We start from the raw sequence: 22,283 nt of genomic DNA on the forward strand, positions 1-22,283 counted from the left end.
AACAGTTTACGAACAAAGTCGTTTATTTATACAAATTGCATCACACCCGTAATACATGGTGGATGAAATCGTTTGATTGATGGATTTCCTCGCATAAAACGTTATTTTATGAGTTCATATGTACATTTTGTTTCGCCCCGTATACTCGTACAAAGATAGTCGGATCAATCCGTAGCAGCTGTCAAATGAACTTTGTTATCATAAATTAAGTCGCATAAAAGTACAGATTAACTCGCAATAAAATCGATACACTCGTTCTTCTTTCTGGCGTTACGTCCCAACTGGAACAAAGCCTGCTTCTCAGATTAGTGTTCTTATGAGTACTTCCACAGTTATTAACTGAGAGCTTTCTTTGCTGATTGACCATTTTTGCATGCGTATATCGTGTGGCAGGTACGAAGATACTCTATGCCCTGGGAATCGAGAAAATTTCCTTTACGAAAAGATCCTCGACCAGCGGGATTTGAACCCATGACCCTCAGCATGGTCATGCTGAATAGCTGCGCGTTTACCGCTACGGCTATCTGGGCCCATCGATACACTCGTATTGCAAGCTATTTTTCATCATATAAAAATGCACGTGTATCGCCTCCACTTTTGTACGTATAAGGCTATTTCGCACCATCTTATACGTGAAACTTTTCACATATAAGCATCGCATAACGAGAGCGGTGATTTCGTTATACGTACAATCTGGTTGTCTGGGATGTGTCATATATATTCTAGTCGGCTCAATAATAATTGAAAGAGGAGCTGATAGGATTGAGAATCGCTTCATGGGATATTTGAAACTTAACAGGGACATGATCAGACTCAAAATCAGCATGAGTAACTAATTGGCTACGAAGATGAATAGAGCCGGTTAAGACCAAACAAATCGTAAAAGGATTTCTAGAAGAGGAAAAACGCGTAGGGCTATCAGGGGGTTCCGGGTCATTTGGCCGAATGCCATTTGGCCGAATGCCGTTTCGCCGAACGCCATTTGGTCGAAAGGGTCATTTGGCCGAACGCCATTTGGCCGAAAGGGTCATTTGGCCGAACGCCATTTGGCCGAATTCCGTTTGGCCGAAATTGAAAACAAAAGTGAACTACAGTTAACATGGCTTTATTATGAATTTCAAGGAACTTAATCAGCTGATTAATAAAAATAGGAAATATAATCATTGATATACATAAGCTTTTTAGTGTTAGTTGAAAAAACAGTCAGAGCTGAAAAAAGAACATCCTAAATGTAAGCAGTTGTTCAATGCTATGTTAGTGGTAATAGCCACAAGCAGATGTTTTGGCATCGCGTTTGTAGTTAACTTTTGACAGTAACTGAAACAGTTTAAAACTTATTCGTCCTTCTGCTGGATCGACTTGCTTCGATCCCTCGAATCGTACTAAGTAATATATGTCATAGTGCTGACATCAACAAGTCTTGGCTTCTTCTTTTCACAACGGAGAAACAGTGTACTTCTTTGACGTAAGTGTTCATCGAGTCGTTTATTGCTACATTCAAGAAACGGTGCAGTGTTCAGTTCCCAAATTGTAATTTTAGTCTTGGAGGAGAATGACATCTCATCTACACTCTTAAAAATAATGAAAATCACTCCGGACATAATTCACATTATGACTGAATGGCACATTATGTAAGTGATGAAATGACGTAAAAATGGATTCTGAAAGAAAAATGTAATTTTACATGATGAAGGACATGAAACGATGCCGCTATGATTGACATTTCCCGAATCAGAAACCATCGTATTTAAAATGAGACACAAATTCACGTCATTTGGCTCATTTCTTTTATGTCCATCCAAAAGACGTAAAATCGCATGATTTTTTTTTTCGGAGTGTGTAAGTTGAGCTAAATAAATATGTTTTGAAAAGAACGTATTTTAAGCATTATTTAAATTAATTATGAAAAATATTTCCCTCTTGAAAGAACAGCCTATGAACAAAAGAGGGATAAATCTCTTATGAAAATTAAAACAAGTGCAATGCATATAATTATTTATTTCACCAGTACAACAACAAAGAATTGCCGATGATTTAAAGAAGGAAAAATTTCCAAATAACATATAAGGTCAATCATTGCCGATAGTAATGGAACCAGTATAACTAGAAAGAATAGCCTATATTTAAAAGAAGGAAAAAATTCTGATGAAATCATTAAAAATACTTGAGACCTTATTACACCATTGGTAATCCAGTGGCGAATCAATCATCACCTCAGAGTCTTAACGTGAAGTGTGGAGTTCACAACTTCGTCCTGAATAAAAGGGTCGATGTTATCATTCTTTTGGAGCTCTTATATAGTGACAAACATGACGTCCCGTCACATCATAAATATCAACAAATTAATTTGCTTATCAGTTATTGGGTCACACTTATGAATCCTGATGAATTTGATTTTTTTGTTCATGATTCGGCCAAACGGCGTTCGGCCAAATGGCCGGACACCCTATCAGGGTATTGAATTGAGAAATATCCTGAAGAGCACTCATCAAATAAAATTCTGCAGTTGGAATTACTTTGAGAATTATTCCATGACCTATGTTTGGCATTAAAGCTACCAATGACAAAAAAATTTGACTTATTGAGAGTCAATTTTTGCAAGTCAGTTTGGAGCAAATTAACTTGCTGTCCAGAGAATTTAAAATGCAAATATGCAGGTGCCCAAAAAATTGACTAATGATTGCCACCGCAATTGGCGCACATGAACTTATCGGTATATTCCTTCACTGAACAGACGTTCTTTGCGTGAGAAGAACCTCCGCAAATCATGCATTTAGCATCCATGCGGTAATTTTTTGTACCGTGACCCCACTTTTGGCACCGACGGCACCGAGTGGAGTTCTAGTAATTTTCTCAAGGCATCTGGAAATGTTCCCATGTCACACGGACATCGAAAATAAATCTTTCTTTTTCTAAAGCTTTAATATTATTTTGATCTTTTTTATTAAAGTGAACTTGAGAAAGCCCTCCCGAACAATGCCAGATTAGGTTCTCCTTTTCATAATGATTACTTGGACTGAGGAAATTCCAAGTATATCATTTATTCCATTTTTGATCTCTTCAGGTGATAGGCTTATAGTCACTTGATAGGCCTTTTAAGACGACTTAGAACAAACGTTCAATTTTGTCGTTAAATCCTGGCTACACCCATGTTAGAACCGCTGCTGCTTTTCGCCTTTCTAGTGGATGGTTTGTGCGAAAGCAGGTGCCCGTGTACATTCACTACGTGTGTACCTTGCTTAAATTACTTTTCCATTGTACGGACATTCGTCGGTAGGTGTATTTTGAAATCGCGCTCCAGGAACATGTATGCATCCAACATTTTTATTGTATCGCAAACAAAATTTAATTAATTTGCTGCTTTTTTAGCCTCTCACCGGTGCTTTTGCGAAAACTCCACAACATTTATTTTTAATTACGAAAAATTAAGATTTTATATTGTTTCCGCTGCAGCCGAAGCCGCCCAAAAAGCGTAGGGAAGTGCGGCGGAATATTGTACCGGAACACTATGTTTCCACATTAAAACATGATTTATGAATTCGATTGAAATTCCGCATCGATTGCAATTCTTCCCCGTTCTAGCTGAAAAAGTATTACGTCGCTATAAATACCTCGCAATTGTACGTGCGAATATGTAGATTCCCAAACGAGCTGCACGTTTGGCAGAAAAACCAACTCGAAGGGTTATTTCATTAATTACACTTCATCCTTCGTGGAGGTACCTTCGGGGTAAGGGTACGCGATATTTCGAATGATTCCGTAATATAATAATGATACTAAATTCAGCAAAATACCACGGAATTCAAAATTGATCATTCGTCTTTTAAAATTTAACGAAGCAACAAACTGAATTCCTGAAAAAAATGGTTCAATATTTATTTTCGAAATTCGTTTCCCAGGATGCGAGAACTATCGACATGAAAAACCGCATACCGCATCCCCTTAACTTCGGAATAACCTAGCACTGCTGTAGTGGGGCTGGAATTTTCCCATGTAAGTACGTGATTCTCGGCTAGGATCCAACTCCGGTTCTCGTTATCCTTCGTCAGGCTCCGCACCGCCAGCCAATCGAATAGCACCAGGATGCAGCATTCCAATAAATTGTAACCCATAAAAACTCGTCCCCCTCGTCGAAGCCGGACACACCACCGGTCCTAGCCAAAATGCGGAATGCTCCCCAGCTATTTCCATTCCTTCGTTCTTTCGGTTTCCTTCTTTAGTTTTTTTTCGGTTCGGGTTCGATGGTAGAATTGGGATACGCGTGCTTCCAATATCTCAAGCTTTGCTAAGCCAGATATATTATTGCCTGGTAGAACATATCGAATTTCCTCGAAGGGGGATTATGTCTCTCGCATTTCGACACCTTCTGCTGCAGACTATAGGAGCTCGGTAGGCCCAGCTGTGAATAATATTCTGCCGGATTGAGAAGGTTCAAACAAAATAGCTTCACAGGACCCGATGGTATAGTTATGATATGAAGAATGAATAAAATTCACAAATCATGAAGTGTGAGTTTGTAACGGAAGAGCAAATTGAACTCTATGCTGATTGGAGATGATTTTTTACATTGATAAGGATCCCGCCAGAGATTTAAAAATGATTTACCCGATAAGCTTAAACTTGAATTGATAGACAAGGAGTGTGGGTACGATTTCCGCTTCATTCCAGAAAACTTTTCATCAGGAACGTATATGCATGCTAGCTCGTTATCTAGTGTGGGTCTTCCTTCAAATGGCAAATTGTCCACTGGAAGCAAAACAAAGAGAGCCTCGCAATGTAAGATAGGTCATTTTGAAAAGTTACGCGAGAAATTGTCGGTATTCATAGTATTATCTCTATCTGTATCCGGAGATGTACAAAGCTGCAGCTGTCGATTACTCTCGCTTATTCGCCACACAAACCTGTTCAACCCCCACTCACACGCTATACAAGGGCTTAAATAAATGTTTATGAATGTGAATCTTTTTGTTGTTCATACTCTGTTCGCGTAGCCCCTCCGATTACCCAGTAACATTACGACCCTGCGACACAGTTCAGGGGTTTCATGCTACTGAACTTGTGGAGTTGTTGGAAGCCATTGTAGTTCTTCAAGGTTTCACAATGGAGTCTTAGGGGAGTTATAGAAGAATTCCTAGAAGATGTTTCAGAGGTAATAACGAAGAAAATTTTGGAAAAAAACCGTCTAAGCTTCTGAAGAAATCTTGAAAGAGAAAAGCAGATATTTTTAATTTATATCATACGTGAACAATTTTCTAGGAGCATCTCATCAGAAACCAAGAAAACTAGAAGTATAACTCTTTTGAAAAATTTAAGGAATACCTTGAAGATTATTGTTAAGCAAAGCACGCTATATCTGATACAGCAGATGATGAAAACCTCCGGTTTTTTTCCGCAAGGGTTCAATATTTGGGTTATATATTCATACTCGGAAGGTTTACAATATTTCATTGATGCACTTTTGTATTTTTTGCACATTTTGCGGCCTTTGAAAAAAATGGTGAAGTTATTCATGAAGGAATCTGTTTCAAAACTTCAAATGAACTTCTGATTTAAACTTAAGTGGTAATTCCAGATAAGAATTAGGAGAGTTCTGTAAAAAATAAAAAAAATCTCTAGAGAAATTAACGAGGCATATCTTTGAAGGTGAGGAGCAATTTTTGCAGTTATTCATAAAGGATATTGTGCACCAATTTTTATAGTAGTATTCAAATTTATTAAATTTAAACAAATTCTATCGTTTTCAATGAAACGGAGTTGGTGGTCTAATAGCTACCGCTTCTGCTTCATAAGCAGAAGGTCATGGGTTCAATTCCAAGCCCGTCCCTTTTCTTGTATTTTTCAGTTGTATCTTTCACTTGCTTCTATCTTCCACTCTTAATCTATCACAGCTTATCTACCAGAGTTCATATCATTTGCTAAAATCAAAGACGGACAAAACAACCCTTTCCCTACGCTTCCATTCCTTTCCTCACGTTTGATACATAGGCAGTGAGCTAAACCAAACTTCCCGCATAAACTGGCGTAAATGCAGGCGTATATCCGGACTACTGGGTCTCAGGTCTAAAGGCAACATCATTTCCTCCTCCTTCCCCTCATTGGTCTACATTCTGACGTAGCAGGCGCCATTATTGCTTGAAAATAGGAGATCACCAGCACTTATACACTGATGGTGGTAAGCTCCATCGAAGTTAATACGCCAATCGCGTATTTTCCTCGATTTTACTATATCAAAATCGAGGATAATACGCGATTGGCGTATTAACTTCGATGGAGCTTACCACCATGAGTGTGTCTGTTAGTCCTTGTATAAGTACAGCTGATATGGTGATGCTGGAGAAGCAACCACGGGCGGTCAATCAAGCTCAAACAAATTCGATCGAAGTAAGTTGTAGAAGTACCTTCCAAAATATCTCAGAAAGATGAATATAGGAAATAGAATAGAATAGAAAGATGAATATAGGAAATAGAAATAGAAAGATGAATAGAGGAAATCCAGATAAAAATTCCGGAGAAACTCCAGAAGTCACTACAGAAGGTAATCCAAGGCATTCACGTGAGAAATTCCAGAAGAAACTCTCAAAAAACTTCAGAAGCAACCAGGCGAGTTCCAAAGTCAGTTTTTGAAATGGTTTCTAGATAACTGTGTAAGTAGTCCTCGAAGCAACTTCGTGGGGAATTTTAGCTGGAACTTTAGTGGGACAGGAGTTTCAGAATCGATTTCTGATACATACACAACAGAAGCAACTATCGGAAGATTTCCAAGAGTAATGGTTAATTTAATTCCAGAAACAAATCCTGCAGGAGTCTGAAAAAGAACTCATGAAAAAAAATCATAAGCAACTTCCGGAGGATTATGAGGAGAGTTTCTTGAAGGACTGATCGCTGAAGCAACTTTTTGAAGTATTCCAGAAAAAACAACTCCTAGAGACCGGAGGAGGAGGAGGAAATTTTGGAAGAAATCCAGAAGAAACTTTTGAACGAATTCCGGGAACTCTTGAAGAAATTTCTGAAGCACCACTCAGAAGAGCTCCAGATGCAACTTTTGAAGATTTATTGACGCTTGAGTTGTTCGGTAATCCAATCCGTATGGTTTTTAAATTAAATAACTCATTACACGTGGTAAAAATAAATGAATTATGGGTGAAATTATGAAAAAAATCCACGTGCTGGGATTCGAACCCAGGACAACACTCGGAGGAACTCTTGGTGGAATTCCATCAGCAGCTCCCCGATGAATTCCAGGGTAATATTTTTGAAGAATTTCATAATAACTATCATGAAATTACAGTAGGAACTCTTGAAAGAGTTCCATGAGGAACTGCTGAAGGAATTCCAGAAGCTTCTTCCGGAAGAATAACTGGAGACGAATTCCATGTCAAATCGGTCAGTCACAGAACTCTACCAGCTTCGATTTGCAGTTAATTTTGCACATGTTTTCGGTACGGTAGAATAAGTGTTTCTCATAAAAAATCGATTATTTCAACTCAAAAACTTTTGAAAGCGACCTATGAGGTTTTTCATGTAATTTATTTAAAAAATTCTAACTCCAAAACTATTGGTTTTAGAGACAAATTTTGTATGAAAAATTTGTGCTGAACTCTTCGCACTAAAATAAAAAAAAGGTATGCATTGAAAAAAAATTCATGCAACATTCGAAAATAAAACTTAAATTTTAAATTACACAAAACCCCATTTATAATATTTTTCAAATGTTCTCCATAGATTCTTGATAGCAAACAGAGGTTAGGAACGAAGTTTCATAATGGAAAATTTTTTTAATAAGAAAGTAATTCTAAGAATAACTTTTGGTCGATCATTTAAATTTTGAGTTTTTGTTAAAATAAATACGATCTGACGAGGCAATAAAGGGTGTCTACGATGAAATTGCCACACACAAAATTGATTCGCAAAATTCGGGTTTTCATCCGATTGCCATCAAATTTTCAGGGATTGAAAAATAACTATTAAACTTCATTACCATTTTACTCGTATTTTATTTACAGTCCATACGCAAATGCCCACACCTTGGCCTTAACCTCGGCCATAAGGTTCTGCATAACCTGTGAATCAACCGTTTTTTGCATGAAAACCCATTCCTCGACTGTCTTCACTAGCTTAGGTCCTTTAACCCTTTGGAGCCTGATTTTTTTCAAGAACTATTATACAGTTTTTTTAACACCTTTCAATAGTTTTGGTGCTCAAAATGCTAAACATAACAAGAAATGATGACAAATATTTTTTGGGAGGTGCTAGGTCTTCCAAACTGCTCTTGAGTTTATAACTTGAAGTCTATGCTAGTAATAACAACCTTGTTCATCATACAAGGTGATGAACTGTAATCTACCGTATATTCTGAACCTTCTGAGTGTTCAGCAAATATTATCAGATCATTTCGAATGTTCTAGATTATCTAACTTGTCGGGATGTTCAGTACATAAGATCTACAACGCGATGAGAGTCAGGATTTAGTGGTAATAAATTAATAACCACGAAACGAAGCACTTCCGAAACATGGTGTATTCGACAAAGTTTCCAGTCATAATTAGCGACATCTATTGGGAAGCATCCATAAATTATGTCACGTAAAAATATATTATTTTCAACCCCCCTGCTTTTCACCTTTTGTTTGAGAACAATTTGTGAAAACGTCAGAAGAGTCTAAATGCGTAAACGAGTAGAAATACGTTTTGAATATATGTGTTTGTCGACGAATCTTCTTCTTTTTTCTTGGCATATCGTTCCCACTGGGAGGAAGCTGGCTTCTCAGCTTAGTGTTAGTTTAGCACTTCCACATTTATTACCTGAGATCTTTCTCAGCTAATGACCTTTTTGCATGGATATATCGTGTGGCAGGCATGCGCCCATACTCTGTGCCCAAGGAAGTCAAGACTCTTTCCTTTACGAAAAGATCTGGTAATCGTCATACAAATCTCGAGCTCTACTTCTTTTTTGCAATCGTGCAACACGACTATCCGTGTAGAGGCGTCACTACTGTACTGTCACAGACAAACAGACATAACACTCTTGAGAAGCTCATGGTACATCCGACCGGGAATCGAACCCGGAACCCTCAGCATGGTCATGATGAATACCCGCGTCTTTACAGCTTCGGCTATGGGGGCCCTATATAACCTGGTAGATTATATAACTGAACTCTATTTAGCGAAAAAAAACACTGCCACAAGGGCAGATTTGAAGTTCTGAGCTCCAGGATAGTTTGGAAAAACTTTTGAGATTCTCAGAGGTCAATAGATTCCGTTTCCGAGTTGAAAATATTATTATTTGCAGCGTTGCCAGATCTACGGAAATTTCCGTAGATCTACGGAATTGAGCACTTTCTACGGAAAATGTATATTTTCTACAGAAAGCTACGGAAGTTCTCATTATTCTACGGTAATTTACGGATTTTTCCAACGGAAATCTACGGAATGCCGGGGATCTCTCCCCCCGCTTATCACTTTTCGTCTACGGAATGATTTCCAAAGAAATCTGGCATCGCTGATTATTTCTAGCGCAAGCAACTACTGCTGTAAATTTCGAGAATTGAGCTTCGGGATAGTCTGAACGTCGTAGAATATCCCAGGACATGAAAAAGCATGTGAAGCAACGTTTTTCTTGACATAATAGGTATGTATTACCAAGTAGGAACATTAATTGTATTAAAGCTACTTTTATACTAATTATTCTATTTGTCAGACTTCTGCATGTTCAGGATGTTCTAGGTTGCTAAGTAGGACATTAAGGCATACACCTAAAATTTTTCCCTGACAGGGAAGTATATTTGCAAGGACTTTTCCGAAGACAGTAAATTTTATTCATTGGTTCTTTTTATACAGTCATTTTCCGACTGCGGTCATAAATGACCGTGCCGGCCCCAAAGGGAAAACTTTGATCATTTTAGCGAGAAAAGTTACTGGAACAAGGGTAGACCTGAAGTTCTGAACTCCAGGGTAAATTAGAGGGCCTGGAATATCACCAACGTTCCTTGAAATAGCCAATTGGTCTGTGAGAAGGTTCAGTGAACATGCTAGATTATATAACTTCACTCAGTTTAGAAGGAAATATTACTGGAAAAATAGTAGACCTGAAGTTCTGAAGTCCTGGGGAAATTTTGAAGGATCTGCAATACCTCAATCGTTCCTTGAAACAGCATATTGATCCATGAGAAGGTTCAATAACATAGTAGATTATATAACTTCACTCAGTTTAGAAAGAAAAAATACTGAAACAAGGGAAGACCTGTAGTTCTGAACTCCAGGGTAATTTGGAGGGCCTGAAATACTCCAAACGTTCCTTGAAATATGTTTTTAATTCGTGAGAAAGCTCAGTGAACATTAAATAACTTCATCGTTTACAATTGTAGATTGTACAATTGTAGATCTGAATTTCTGATCTCCGGGGTAATCTGGGTGGCTCGGAATACCCCAAACGTTCCTTGAAACAGCTAATTGATCCGTGAGAAAATTCAGTGAACATGTTAGATTTTATAACTTCACTCAGTTTAGCGAGATAAATTACTTGAGCAAGTTCAGACCTAAAGTTCTGAACTCCAGGGTAAATTGGAGGGCCTGGAATATCCCAAACGTTCCTTGAAAGAGCTTATTGATCCATGAGATGGTTTAGTGAGCATGTTAGATTATATAACTTCACTCAGTTTAGTGAGATAAATTACTGAAACAAATGTAAACCTGAAGTTACGAACACTAGGGTAATTTGGAGGACCTAGAATACCCCAAACGTTCCTTGAATTAGCCTATTGATCCGTGACAAGGTTCAGTAAACTTGGTAAATTATATATCTTTACTCAGTTTAGCATGAAAAATTACTGGAATAAGTGTAGACCTGAAGTTCTGAACTCCAGGGTAATTTGGAGCACCTATAATATCCCAAACGTTCCTTGAAACAGTCTATTGATGCATGAGAAGGTTTAGTGAACAGGAAAGATTTTATAAATTCACTCAGTTTAGCGAGATAAATTTCTGGAATAAGTGTAGCCCTGAAGTTCTGAACTCCAGGGTAATTTGGAGGGCCCGGAATACTCCAAACGTTCTTTAAAACATCCTATTGATACGTGCGAAAGTTCAGTGAACATGGTAGATTATATAACTTCACCCAGTTTAGCAAGAAATACTACTGGAATAAATGTAGACATGAAATTCAGATTTCCAGGGTAATTTGGAGGGCCTGGAATACCTCAAACGTTTCTTGAAGTAGCCTTTTGATCCGTGACAAGGTTCAGTAAACATTGTAGATTATATAACTTCACTCAGTTTAGCCAGAATAACTACTGGAACAAGCGTAGACTTGAAGTTCTGAACTCCAGGGTAATTTGGAGGGCCTGGAATATCCCAAACGTTCCTTGAAATAGCTCTTGAGATTCTCAGAGGTTGGTAGATTCTATTTGAATTTGTAATGTTATTGTTTTTAACCCAAACAATTACTGTTACGGTTGTAGATTTCAAAGAGTGTGCTTCAGGACAATTTGGACGTCCTAGAACATCCCAGGACATAGCAAAGCAAGTGAAATAGTGTTTTCGTTAAAAGAGTAATTCTGTATTATCTATCCTGAACATCATTTATGTTCACAAACAGCATTTCACGCTTCGTATGTACTTATAGTTCAATTTTCCAAACTTCAGGATGTTCAGGATGTTCTAGGTTGTCAATTAGGTCATAAAGGCATATACTTCAAATTTTTCACTGATAAAAGAGTATATTTGGGACAACATTGCCGAAGACAGTATATATATATTTGTTCATTGGTTCTTTTTTTACAGCCTTTTTTGTACTGCGGTCATATATGACCGCGCCGGCCCCAAAGGGTTAAGAAGGTGCTGCTTCATAATCGCCCAGTATTTCTCGTTGGGGCGGAGCTCCGGAGTGTTGGGAGGGTTGAACATTTTCGGCACGAAATTGACCTTATTGTCCGCACACCACTTCAGCACGTCCTTGGAGTAGTGGCATGATGCCAAATCCGGCCAGAAGATTGTTGGGACGTTGTGGACCTGCAGGAGAGGAAGCAGCCGCTTCTAGAGGTACTCTTTCATGTACACCTGTCCCTTCACCGACCTGACCTTCTGGACAAAACTTCGGCTTAGGTGCAGGTTCTTAGCCACATCCCGAAAGGAGGCGTTCGGGTTTCGGTTTAAGGCCCCAGCTACGCGGTTGTGATTTTTGGTGTTCTACGGAATACTTTTTCCGTCACTTCTGGGCTTCCGATCGGTGGTCAATCGTTCCTCGAACCGCTTAATCACTCGCGACACCGTAGAATTCGCGATTCCCAATGTATTAGCGATGGAACGATGCGAGAGATCCTTGTGCTCGTGATGAATGCGCAAGATTTTATCACGCACCAGCTGTTCTTTCGACTCCATTTCCGCGAGTTTTGATCACAGGACTTTAAAACTTGCAGGATGTAAATAATGCACTATGAACTTAATCCACCCGAATTTTCATTAAATTCTACCCAACGGTTAAAAAATAAGAGCAACTTCAGCTGGAGGAATCTTGAAATCATTCCAAAACATGTTATGATCACTTCTCTGAAAGTAGCCAGTTTTTAATTATATCAAGTTCAATTATAACAATATAATTTTAACAATAAAATAGGACATTTTTAGGTGTTATTTCGTGATTCTCTATCAAGAACAATATATTTTCAAGAGAATATGTCATATTTATCTCCACTTACTTATTTTTCTTAATGGATTATCGTGAATAGCTAATGAAAAGTGCCTAGTTGATTATTTAGTTCTATTTTTTTTTGCATTAAACTTGATATAAATCGAAAAAGGCTACTTCTAGAGAAGTGACCAGAACATTCATTATGGTTTAGAATAATTTCAATATTGCAATTGTAACGTCAGAACGTATTTATTCTGACAAATAAAAAATACTAAATTTTGAAAATTGACCAAAGGTTGTTATTAGAATTTTTTTTTTTATAAAAAATATTTAAAATGGGGTTTTTGTGTAATTTTTAATATAAGTTTTAGTTTTAAATTTTACATGAAAATAATAAAATATTTTTTCAGTGCGTTTCTTGTAGTCCAAATGGTTCACTACAACTTCTTCATTTGTTTTTTATTCTGTAGAATCAATAGTTTCGGAGTGAGATTTTTTCAAATAACTTCTTCTTCTTCTTTCTGGCGTTACGTCCCCACTGGGACAGAGCCTGCTTCTCAGATAAGTGTTCTTATGAGCACTTCCACAGTTATTAACTGAGAGCTTACTATGCCAAGGACCATTTTTGCATGTGTATATCGTGTGTCAGGTACGATGATACTCTACACAGAAAGAAAAATCCATGTAAATTTCAGCAAAAAATCATGCACATAAAGGGAATGCCAGATATGTCGCAAATTTACATGACACATTGTGTAAAATTATATCAACATCGTGTAAATTTATGCGAATTGACGCGTAATCGGTTAGAGTCCATGCTAGATTACACGATGTTTAGCGGAAACTTACATGATGTTGATGTAATTTTACACAATGTGACGTGTAGATTTGCGACATATCTGGCATTCCCTTTATGTGCACGATTTTAAGCTGAAATTTACACGGATTTTTCTTTCTGTTTATGCCCTGGGAAGTCGAGAAAATTTCCAACCCGACAAGATCGGTGGGATTCGAACCCACGACCTTCAGCTTGGTCTTGCCGAATAGCTGCGCGTTTACCGTTACGGCTATCTGGGCCCCAAATTTTTCAAATAAATTGCATGCAAAACCTAATAGTTTGTCCTACCATAACAAAACATGTGCAAAATTTAATCCAAATCGAAGATTATCGTGCACGATTTTTATTTTTTTCGACTCATTCTGGATGGAATTTGCCTGGAGGAACCCTTAAAGGAACTCCAGAAGTAAGTTCCGGAAAATTTCAGAAGCAACTTTCGAAAGAATTCTATAAGCCTCTGAAAAATTCCAGGGTCAACCTAATGGAAAATTTAAAAAAAAGTCTTTAAAAGGACAAGCAGTAGCAACTCCATGTGGCATCCATAGCATAGAAGATTCAACCCCTTGCTAGGAAGAACTTAAGAACTTTTGAAGGACATCCAGAAGCAGCACCTTATGGAACCTAAGAAGCTGTTTTTGGAGAAATCCATGTTAAATATTTATTCTTAAAGTATCCTTTAAACCGAATTCGAAACATTCGAGATGGCAATCAAACAGAAGTTTCAGAAGCAATTCCTGAGGGATATCACGAGCAGGTTTCAGACGCATTATGCCAAACGTCTATTATGCCAAATGACCGACCTTCCCGGAGACGTATCTATTGCACGGTACTGCGTGAATTACCGAACTTTTCAGCCAAAGCCGCGTTCCGAGATGTTTGGATTTTACCTAATGGTCGAGATAACTTCAATCCACAGCTTTTCCATAGAAGAAATTTCTTCTTTCATGTTAAATTTCTCTGAAGTACGTTTGAATTAAGCTGCGAAAATAAACATGTTATGTTATTATAGTTATAAAGTACATAAAGATAATTCAGCTTTTAAATTTGATTACTAAAGTAGCTGTAAGAACCAAACATGTCTGTTCCATTTCTAAGTGGGTCATACCTTATTTTACATATAGTAGCACTACAAAGAGAAACTATGTTTTAATAAATACATAAGAAAGAATAAGGAATTTTTTACATCGCTTGAAAGCTTTTGATCCATCTTCAAAAAAAATGTAATTAAATGGCATAGTAATAAATTCGGGTTTTAATTTACTTATATCTACTACAAAACAGCTCACAGCATAACAAAAAATACATTTTTGCGAGTCTTAAAGTGAAGATGAAACGAAGCCAAACCTCAAATTTTTAAGAGCACAAATCTGGAGAACCAAATATCTGATTTTCAGCTTAATCAATTGAATCGCTTGGTAACTAGCTGGTGGTGACCAATCGATTAAGTTTTCAGCTCCAACGGGTGTTCGGTTCTCCAGATTTGTGCTCTTTAAAATTTGAAGTCTCCAGTAGATTGTGGGCTTCGTAGCCGTGCGGTTAGCGGCGTCAGTCGTTTAGGCGTATTGTGCTACGGAGTGTGGGTTCGATTCCCGCCCCAGTCGGAGAAAACTTTTCGTCAAACGAAAAATTCTTCACTGGTCCACTGGTCATTCCGTGTGTCCGTTGTCTAATGTTAGTTATGTTCAGACTGTGCAGACGGTGTAAATTGTCTTTTAGATTTGGGGTCGCTGAATCTGATGCCGTTCTCAGAAATGTCCATGCACGTCACAATTTTCAGCAATTGGTCGCCAAAAATGTATAAAACACGTACTGGTTTAATTAATGTTTACATAAAATTTTAAGTATGATTTATCAAACTTTTTTTTGTGATTTAATACAACAAGCATGTAAAATAAGGCTTCAACTTTCATTTAAGATATAAATTGGTTGAAATTACACGATAAAAATTAGATAAAATGCTTGCAGTCTTGCATTCACATAAAGTTTGAATTCTGTGGCTAATTAAGCAAATAAATTGCCTTTCAAGCTGGTAAACTTGCATGCAAGTTGGCTGATTTAGTTAATTTTTTCATTTTCAACAGCCAGTATCTCGAAAACTAGACGTGCTATTATATTTTTGAAAACGGCAATGGATTCAGTAACCCTTAATTGAGTAAATAACGGTATTTTGATACTTGAGTCAAAAACGTGTTCAGCAGTGTTATCATTAGCTACCGAAGTTTTTGAATTTAACGTTATACATAAAATTAGCTATACCTAGAAATGTTTGGTTCTACCATCGAGTTCAATGTTTCATTGTAAGTTGCCAAAATAATTTCCAATTGCGTTGGAATACTTTTCTCCTCTATAGTCCTTCACTGTCATATTTAACGTGAGCACTATTTGCTACCGGATCGTTCATTTGTTTTCCCCCTATACTTTCGTGTCCCAATAAAAAAAGGATCTTTCGAAATCCACGTGATCCGCAAGTAAACTAAATGCAATGCACACAACCTATCCTACTTCGAACTGTGATGAGAATTTAAGACACCACCGTTCTTACTCTACGCCTCCAGCAACACCAACCATTTGGGTCCGTTTTCTCATCGGGCGGTGGTGTTAAAAGTAGGTCCGAAGAAAAACTATATCGAAGGCGGCAGCCCGGAATCTGCGGTAATGATCTGGCTAGAGGAAAGCTCGTTTGCTTCGTCTTCTCGCCTCTCTTTCCTCAATTGCTTCTTCTTCCAGAGAGGCCAGAAGCTTTGATGTTTTTCCTGCGGCTGCCCATTCCCATAGGGAGGTGTAGATAAAGAGGTTGATTCCTGAGTAGAGAGGAATGGTAAATAAATATCAAATTGTAATATTAAAATAGAACGTTTGAATGTCCATTAACAAAAATGTAGACAAGAGGAAATAAAAAAAATAGATATTGATTTCAAATGAATTTATTGCAATGTTTTCATATTAGCTTGTTTTATTTATGGCATAATAAAATATTAAATTTTTTTTTACTCATATAAACTAGGTATTTTTATTATTATTATCATTTTTAAACATTGGGTCATTTTTCTATGGTAACGTTCGTAATTTAATGGCAATGGTTCATCTAGTTCTTCGAACTAGGCATAATTGCATGATTTTATTGTAGGCTGTTGAAATGACATGATTTTCTAAAGTTATATCAAAATAATGACAAATTTTACTATGATGGCAAGGTTAGTTTCTCTTATGGCATTTTATGTTATTATTTTTTTTTTTTTTGACTAAATAACAAATGTAGCCTTAACAAACTATTTTCTTTCTGTTTAGTTCTGCGATATTTTTTTAAAGGAAAATATACCAATTAAAACATTTACTATGATAGCATGTTAAGCTACTGATGCCATAACTAAATAACATAATAATGGTTAGTCTTGGTATGATCGCAACCCTGTTCTTATTTTATCACTATTTTGTTATTCACCTCTACCCGGGCCGCCCGAGATGAGACAGGAGAAAAGTGCGAGAAAAGCACTTCGCATGGTTTGGCAAAAGTCCGGCTCCATTACCATAAGTATTCGTTTCACTTCCACAGCCGGGACCGACCGGTGGAATGTGGGAGATTCTCCACTTGCTTTTCGCAGTTTGAAGTTAATGTTTTCCGAAGAATCCGGGGCCGCTTTTTGCACCCGGAATGGATGAAGAATTTGACTTTCCAGACATGATCTTGATCTGGGGCAGCGCACAGTGCTTCGAACGTATGGCACTTGGGGACAAAAGTCAGAACTGGATGTTTTATGCGGTTTTGCCCTACAAAGTTGAGGATAAAGTCGTTTTACACAAAAAAATCTCATTATTGGCATGAATGACACATCAGTAATGGCATAAGCGGCTTATACGCCACGTTTTACATTTGACACCATAGAACAGTGCTCGATTTTGAATAAATGTTTAAAATAAAAACGCATGAAAAAGTACTTGAGTCGTTTGCATAAACGATCTATGTGGTATGCGTAAATGTAAAAGTGTCTCAATAACCAAACTTTTATAAACATATTAAAGCACGGATTATTCCAACGACTAAAATCAACCCCAATAAAAAAAGTTATATCAAATTTATTTTTATTAGTAATACAATTCATTTACCAGCTATAAATCATCCAAAAACATATCAATCGAATTATTATCTTCTTTTCTACAAAGAAAGTTGAAATGTCGTGGGTTTCTGTTTAATGATTATTAGAAACAATTTGATACATAGGCTACGAACGCGAGCTCTTCAGGTTCATTATTGTTGATAAGGTATATATAGGATTTTCATGAACATTCATTGAACGGTATGAAAGGCCTTCCCATGCCAGCCTTTACATCCGACTTGGAAAACTCTGCATCGTCAATTTTCTGTTTGCGCGGAAGCAAAACTGGCTTTGCTAATCAGTCGGATTTTTGCTTCACAAAAATATCGTATGATCTTCTATATTTAGCCCATTTTTGGTGTATTTTGCAGCAATAAAATTTGCTCAACATATTAAGCTTGTTTTCAAATATCTGGATGAAAGAATCAGTGCCCTAACCACCGTACATGAAATCCACAACATGATTTTTTTCGAATACGTGGATTGGCAGAATACCATTGCTTGAAACAATCTTTATTGATGATTGTGGCAGCATAACCTAAAAATCATAAAATGACATACGATCGGCAAACATATGCAGCTAAAATCACTTTCAGAATTTGAAAAATACTTCAAATTTTATTTTAAAGTGGATTTCAGAAAGGTACTTTGAGGTACTTTTTTGTATGCGCTAGAAGAAGATAGGAGTTTTAATTTTCTTCTGTATTAAAGAGCTTATTGTTTAGAAGCATCTTTTTCTACAATTTTTAAAATACACCACGGAAAATTAAACGGAATGACTCCTACTTACTAGTTTCAACACGATCCTTAACGGCTTTCATTTTGAAAATGTGATTAGTATGGGAATAAAGCGAATTAAAAAGGGGATTTGATTGACACAAAAACAATGAATTATATATAACGATGAAACAACTTGTCAACAAGTGGTGTTTTGGTTTGTTTTGATAAGCGCACGAACTTTCTAGTATCTGTATTACACGCTCAAAACATATGTCAACATCATGGCCTACTTGATTCTTTCGAATATGAAAGTTGATTTTTTGACTTTTGTCCAAGGGACGAAGCACTGTGCAGCGCCTCGGCTGTCCAGCAGCAGCGGGATGGTCAATTGAGTAGATTTATGGAAGGGAGCTTTTCGGTTTCCGCTGACCCTACTTTTGGGTAGCACGCAATCAACTCTTAGTCTCTCAGACTTAATGCTTCTAGTTGGACACCTGTATTAAGTAGAATGTGGAATGGTTGCAATTCTGGACGAAATATGAAGGTTTTCGAATCAATCTAATGATTTTTTAACCAGTCTCAGTAATAATTGTCTATGTGCTTGACGGTTAGGAAAGATGGGATTGTAGGAATTGTAGATTGATTTCAAAATCCAACCCACGTAGAAGAGAATCACAAAATAATTACAAAGTGTTTAGATTGGGAAAAATATATTTACATTTGTAAGCATCACATACAAAACACCATTTTAAATATTGCCTTCTTTTATGTATCTATAACGCCACCAGAACAGTTTTCACATATGACAGCCCACAAACTCTAAACCCTTATCACAACCTTTTCATTTCCACTTTTTTCCATTTTCTCAAATTCCAGGCCATCACCCCATTTTCATCGCCTTCATGGCCGTTGTCGTCGTCGTCCTCGTCACATCATGCTAAGCTGCTGAATTAGACTTGCGGTGTTTTGTTCCTGTTCGTGACACAATTTTACCACCTTTCCTAACAGCAGCAGCATCCCGTCAGAATGACATTGTCTCCTGGGTGGAATCATTCTTGCTGAGGAAAATGGCAAAAATACATCACCTCGTCCATGTTACACCACTCATATCACACAAGAAAAGCATTCCAGCAGCTCCGAAGAAAAATAGTCTCCACCGACTGGGTGTGTGTGTGTGTGTGAACTTATATGCCACATTCCTGAAAGCTATCCCACCTGTAAGCCGTCAGACTAAACAAGACTGAAGCAAAGGTATGAATTATTATGATATGGGGAAATATTAATAGCTCCAGTGCACACTGGTTCAGAACGAGAGTAACGTGGGTGTTTTAAGTTTCAGATGTCCAAGCGTTGTTTTAGAAGGGTGGTGCCTTTAAACGAGTTGAAGGATATCCCGCACGTTTGATATTTCATTTTTTTATTCATTATTAGTATTATTCCGAACATTTAATTCTTTTCTTATATCTAGGTGTTCTGTGTTAGAAAAAAACTATCATTCTAATAAGTTAAAACTAAATTAAGCATTTATTAACATTTGGTTAACAATATATTATATTTAGTTTTGGCTTGCGCTCTGCGATGTAATTAACATAATAACATCTCTGCGCTTGTTGATGTTTATGACTGTGTTTGGATTTTGATTTGTGTTTACATAACTCTCTCATTCTTACACAACAAACTCAACTGACAGTTCCTACGCCACCGGGGGTACGCAGCCAGATACGCGACCGTCATGCCGCCGCAGGGCTGTAAGCAGCGGTGCGAACATACCCCTCCCCGTAACTCTGGTGAGGGTCCTTGGGCCGCACCGGATTTACTGCTGCACCTCCAGCACCGCCAGCTTTGTCACCGGCCTTCTGAACTTACTCTTTGCGGTCTTCACCACTGCTTGCTGGATTCGGCCGTCCGCTCCCGGGTACACTTCAGTAACGATGCCACGGATCCAGCTCTTCCGCACGGCTTCGTTAGCGATATACACCAGATCGCCACTGGCTAATGGCGGTGCCTGGTCTGCTAGATGCTGTGACCGCTTGTAGCGATCCCGAAGTGCCTCACCATCGTTGTTGACAACAACCGCCTCAGTTTTGTGGTGAGCCAATTCCAGTTTCCTGGAGCTCATCCACTCCTCCACAATTGCGATCGAGTGGGCTGCAGTCAATTCCACTTCTTCGATCGGTTCACCGTAGACCTCCAGCGTAATATCGTCGGCAAAGCCAACGATGACTACACCCGCCGGGAATTTTAATCTCAACACCTCGTCGTACATGACATTCCATAACACCGGACCCAGGATGGAACCTTGCGGGACTCCTGAGGTTATGTGAAAGCACTTCCGACCCACCTCTGTGTCATAGACTAATACCCGATTCTGGAAGTAACTTCCGAGAATCTTGTACAGGTAATCGGGTATCCCCAGACGCAGGAGCGCATCGGCAAAAGACGCCCAACTGGCACTATTAAATGCGTTCCTTACATCCAGAGTCACTACTGCGCAGTAGCGAATCCCCCTCCTCTTATGCTGGAGTGCTATCTCGGCGGTTTTCTTAACCGTCAGAATAGCGTCTACGGTGGACTTCCCTTTCCGGAAGCCGAACTGGTTGCTTGAGAGACCATTTACACTCTCAGTGTACCTCAACAGTCTGTTGTGGATGATCTTCTCGAGCACCTTGCCCGCCGTGTCAATCAAGCATATTGGTCTATACGCCGACGGGTCACCAGGTGGTTTCCCCGCCTTTGGCAATAGTACCAGGCTCTGCCTCTTCCACGCATCTGGAAATACTCCCTCGTCCAGGCATATCTGCATAGCAGATCTGAACATACCGGGAGCCTCCAAGATTGCGACTTTGAGGGCCAGGTTTGGAACTCCGTCCGGACCTGGTGCCTTCCCCATGCTTAGGGGTTTTGCAATCCCTACAAGTTCCTCATCGGTTACTCTATCCTCATCGCCAGCCCCAATCCCCGGCTGTCCTACAAAAGGAGGCCATGGGCTAGGGTTGTGGCGCGGAAAGAGCCCCTCGATGATCCCTTCCAGCATCTGTGGAGATTGCTCCGTAGGAGCAATTGCACCTCTTGTCTTCGCCATAACGATCCTGTAGGCATCACCCCACGGGTTCGCGTTGGCACTCTGACAGAGTCCCTCAAAGCAGGCCTTTTTGCTTGCCCTTATTTCGGACTTCAGCGCGACTTTGGCAGCGGTGAACACCGCCCGTCGTTCTTCACGCTCCTGCTCGGTACGTGCTCGCTGCATCCGCCTCCTGGCCCGTAGGCAGGCACGGCGCAGGTTCGCAATTGCTTGAGTCCACCAGTACGTCGGTGGTCTCCCATTTCTAGGGTGGACTTTCCTAGGCATGGTCGCATCGCACGCACGCGAAAGCACCGCTACCAGTTCGTCCCCGCTTAGGCCGAGTAGGTTACGCTCACGACGGAGCGCCTCCCTAAGTACTTCGTCATTGAAGTACGATGTCTTCCACCTACGAGGGCTTGGCCGTGACCTAGCCGCTTCCGCTACGCGCTGCCTGCTGTTGTTGTAGTCGATACTGTAGCGAACCGCCAGGTGGTCGCTGTGAGTGTATGCATTGTCTACCCTCCAGTTCGAACTACTCGTTAGGCCAGGACTACAAAAAGTAACGTCGATAATCGACTCCGCTCCGTTTTGGCTGAAGGTACTTTTGGTACCAACATTAGCCAGATCGACATCTAGCACGGCCAGTGCCTCTAGCAGGATTTGACCTCGCTGGTTCGTGATACGGCTTCCCCATTCCACGGCCCAGGCATTGAAGTCACCCGCTATTACTACTGGCCTTCGCCCTGTCAACACGGTCGTCATGCAGTCCAGCATCTGCGTGAACCGCTCGGTCGACCAACTCGGAGGCGCATAGCAGCTACAAAAGAGGACCACGTTTACCTTGGCGATCACGAAGCCCTCGTAGGTACTAGACACCAACTCCTGGACAGGGTATTTACCCGTCGTCCATATCGCCGCCATTTTTCCGGATCCATCCACGACC

General features: G+C 39.1%; 1 protein-coding gene across 1 annotated transcript in view; it reads left to right on the plus strand.

The window, feature by feature from the left end:
* Window positions 1–22,283, plus strand: part of LOC5577138 (carboxypeptidase N subunit 2) — a 557,300-nt gene that overhangs the window by 28,087 nt on the left and 506,930 nt on the right. The window contains exon 2 of the mRNA XM_001663176.2: window positions 19,153–19,527. The gene's annotated coding sequence lies outside the window, so the exon portion shown is untranslated. The remainder of the gene's footprint in view (window positions 1–19,152; window positions 19,528–22,283) is intronic.

The sequence above is a fragment of the Aedes aegypti genome, chromosome 3 (genome assembly GCF_002204515.2).
Source record: "Aedes aegypti strain LVP_AGWG chromosome 3, AaegL5.0 Primary Assembly, whole genome shotgun sequence".
Taxonomy (NCBI): domain Eukaryota; kingdom Metazoa; phylum Arthropoda; class Insecta; order Diptera; family Culicidae; genus Aedes; species Aedes aegypti.